Source organism: Cibotium barometz, chromosome 39 (genome assembly GCF_041138505.1).
Source record: "Cibotium barometz isolate CiBa-2024 chromosome 39, ASM4113850v1, whole genome shotgun sequence".
NCBI classification, from domain to species: Eukaryota; Viridiplantae; Streptophyta; class Polypodiopsida; order Cyatheales; family Cibotiaceae; genus Cibotium; species Cibotium barometz.
Genome location: NC_141084.1, coordinates 15,336,028 through 15,340,291, shown reverse-complemented (window position 1 = coordinate 15,340,291; position 4,264 = coordinate 15,336,028).

Genomic DNA, 4,264 nt, shown 5'->3' with positions numbered 1-4,264 from the left:
AAGAGTGAAACCAACTCATCGAAGTCAGGTAAACCTGTACTCCTCACTGAGATAGATGTATCAAAAGATTTGTATTCCTTGCCAAGACCACGCAAGGTAATATCCACCAAATCATCATCAGGCATGGGGGCATTTATTGTGGCCAATGCATCTGCAAACTTCTTGATTTCTTGCACATAATCATGTACGCTCCTTTTATTCCTTTTCACATTGTGTATCTGCTGTCGCAACTGAGACTTGCGAGCACTCGTATCTGTATCAAACATTTTGACCAAAGTATCCCATGCATCTTTGGGATTCTCAGCATCCTGTATGTGTATGAGCATAGCATCAGAAATGCATATAGACAAATAATGCAGCACTTTGAATGCCCTCTCTGACCATTGCTTATGAGCAATAAGCTACTGCTACTGTGTAGGTTGCCGAGGTAGTTCAGGCTCTGGCTCAGCACCTGTAATGAGATTCCAAAATCCTTTTCCTTTCAAGAAACTCTTTATCCTGTACTTCCATGCCTGGAAGTTCTTCCTATCCAGCTTTTCACCAACAATCTGAACTCGATTATCCGACATATCTGCTCAATGTGCACCTTCCGCACTCGTCCAAATATGAAACCGAGCCTTCCCTAGCTCAACTACACTCCAATGAATGTTCTAGATACTCCTAAGTAGCCAACAAACTCCAAATTTGATGTAGGAAATCAACCTGTATGCATTCAAGATGAACTGTCTCACACAGTCTGGAATACCCTGAATTGACACGCCTTCCAAGGCTCCAAATCACAATGTAATGGTGAAATCAAGTATAGGCAACTTGCATTGACACCTAATGAACCTCAATGTTGAGTATCAACACCATCTGACATGTGCACATATCAATTTTTGAAAACCCCTTTCTCTGTTTTTGGAAAAACCAGAAAAACCAGAAAAACCAGTAGAGAATTTGCTCTAATTCCTTCAATATTTGACCAAATTGAGCAACCAATCATTCATTAGCTTAGCAATAGTGTCCATCAACTCCATGTAAGAGGAATTTGTCCAATTGTAAAAGACCAAAGATTAATTGCTCAATTAAAATGCTCTGTTTCTCTGCAACCAGTGGATAGCCTGTTTTAATCAGCTCATTCCCAGCTCAATTAAGCATCATTGACCAAACAAATCACATATCCCTCTTCTCCAAAGTGTAAAGTATCCAATTGCTAAAGAAGTTGTGGAAGATATCAAGCACCCACTGAGAATTTGATCTCCTCATAGCCAAAATGAACAAAATCTGCCCTGTTTTCTCTGTTGATTCAGCGCCGCCTGCTGTAGGGGGGTTTAGGAGAGTTTGTGATGCTAATTGATGATGATAATAGATGCCCAACACACCTAGGTACATGTGCAATCCACCAATGGTTGGATTTGAGCCAAAATCACACTCCAAATGCTTCAATTTTGGGCTTCTTTTTCACTGTTTTGTGAGAGCTCAAAAACCAGAGATTTTCACACTTTGAAATGCATTCAAATTGCTCCAAAATCACAATAGGGATTGCATAAGAGTTGCCATTACATCCCTCATTGTCAGATACATGTTTGCTTTGCCAGATTTACATGTATTTCCACCATACATCAATGTTCCCAAGCTTTAATGGAAAGCTTCAAAAAACCAGAATTTTGCTTTGCTTTGATTTGCTTTGTTTTTGCCTGTATCACCTGCAATCCGCTCAAGGATGTTTAGAGGACCTTACCCGGTAGGCCAAGCTTTCAGATCTGATAGTATTTGGTGTGCTCCAAGCTTCACAGCTCCAATGGCAAGCTTCACAGCTTCTCTTCACAGCTTCTTCTCCCTCTTCTCTTCACTCACTCATAAACCCTAATAAACAGCACAAGGCTCTGATACCATGTTGAAAGAATGGTAGAGGGGGAGGAGACACACACACAGGAGCAAACCCTAATGTATATTGCAAACCCTAACCATAGAGGGAAGCCATGTCCACTCTCACACAAAGCATAATGCACTAATCCATAATCCACACAACACACAATGAGTTGTGTCCACACTCTACTAACCCTAGCTAATGTCCACTCTCACACTATGACCAGCTGGACACGCGGTCATTTATGTCTCACACATGTTCCTACCTAATCTGCCAGCACATAGCATAGCTGGCTCACACTGACATCGAGCTTGAATCTCAACAGGATCTGCTCCAGGGTGCGCTTGAAACGCAGCTCTGCAGAGGGCGCGCTTGAAACGCAGGGCTGCAGAGACACAGGGAGCGGAGATTTTTGCTGCGAGAGATTTGCTCCAGGGTGCGCAGGTTTTTGTATGGGCGAAATGCGAGGTCGGCCGTTTCTTCTTTTTGCGAGGGAAGGCAAAGGCGGGTGCGCAGGTTTTGTTTGCGAGGTCGGCCGATTCTGCTTTTTTGCGAGGGAAGGGGAAGGCGATTTTCTTTTCGAGAGAGAGAAGGCAAAAAAATTTTAGGGGTCGGCGGGGAATTTCGGGGTGCGAGCAGAACTCCGTTGGTGGGGGGGATTTTGATTTTTTGGGCGGAATTTTTGAATTTGAATTCGATTTTTGAATTTGGGGGGGGGGGGCGTTCGTTGGGGGGAATTTTTGAATTTGAATTTTTTTGGGGGGGGGCGGCCGTTAGAGGACGGAGGAGGAGGGTGCGCACCGAGGACGGAGGAGGAAGGGGGGGAGAGGGGCTAGGTTTTGCGCGACAGAGGAGGAAGGGGGAGAGGGGGGGTTCTGTGCGCCGCGCCGGACGGAGGAGGAAGTAGGGGAGAGGGGCTGGGTTCTGCGCGACGGAGGAGGAAGGGGGGAGGCTGGCTGCGCCGGGAGAGGGGGGCTTCTGCGCGCCGCGCTGACGAAGGAGGAAGGGGGGGAGAGGGGCTGGGTTCTGCGCGCAGATGGAGGAGGAAGGGGGGGAGAGGGGCTGGGTTCTGCGCGCAGATGGAGGAGGAAGGGGGGGGAGAGCTGGCTGCGCCGGGAGAGGGGGGGTTCTGTGCACCGCGCCGACGGAGGAGAGGCCGGGTTCTGCTGCGCCGGCGGGGAGGGAGGATTCGATTCGATCTGCGCGGACTCGGTTCCGGATGCGAGAGGAGGATTCGATTCGATTCCCCGGGAGAGGAGGACGTTGAGACGGAGGAGCGCCGAGACGGCCCGGTAGAAAGCTGGGTTTAGGAGGAAGGGGGGGGAGAGCTGGCTGCGCCGGGAGAGGGGGGGGTTCTGCGCACCGCGCCGACAGAGGAGAGGCCGGGTTCTGCTGCGCCGGCGGGGAGGGAGGATTCGATTCGATCTGCGCGGACTCGATTCTGGATGCGAGAGGAGGATTCGATTCGATTCGATTCCCCGGGAGAGGAGGACGTTTTGACGGAGGAGCGCTGGGACGGCCCGGCAGAAAGCTGGGTTTCGGTTTCATTCCCCAAGCCCAAGCCCAAGCCCAAGCCCACCAGGCCCAGGCCGCCCCAGGTCTCAGGTCTTTTGATAATAGTTACTTTCACTTTTGGTTATATACTCATCTTCATCCACACCCCACTTGTTCTATGGGATTAGGCTAGTTTCCCCACTTGTGTAATAGACAAGGCTCAAACTCAAGTTCGAGCCTTGAGCTTGAGATTTCTTGCGCCCAGGCCCAGGCCCCAGGTCCCAGGTCTTTTGATAATAGTTACTTTCACTTTTGGTTATATACTCATCTTCATCCACACTCCACTTGTTCTATGGGATTAGGCTAGTTTCCCCACTTGTGTAATAGACAAGGCTCAAACTCAAGTTCGAGCCTTGAGCTTGAGATTTCTTGTTTTCTTTCCTATTTTTCCCATACACCCAAATATACTTATAAACTATGCGATTAAAAATTCAACTAAAATCTATATAATGCACAATGGCTCATTCCCCAAGCCCAAGCCCAAGCCCAGGTTCCAGGTCTTTTGATTATAGTTACTTTCACTTTTGGTTATATACCCATCTTCACCCACACCCTACTTGTTGTATTGGATTATCCTAGCTTCCCTCTCTATTCTTACTTACTTGTGTAATAGACAAGGCTCAAACTCAAGTTCGAGCCTTGAGCTTGACCTTGAACTTGAGATTTCTTGTTTTCTTTCCTATTTTTCTCATACACCCAAATATACTTATAAACTATGCGATTAAAAATTCAACTAAAATCTATATAATGCACAATGGCTCATTCCCCAAGCCCAAGCCCAAGCCCAGGTCCAGGTCCCTAGTCTTTTGATTATAGTTACTTTCACTTTTGGTTATATACCCATCTTCACTCACACCC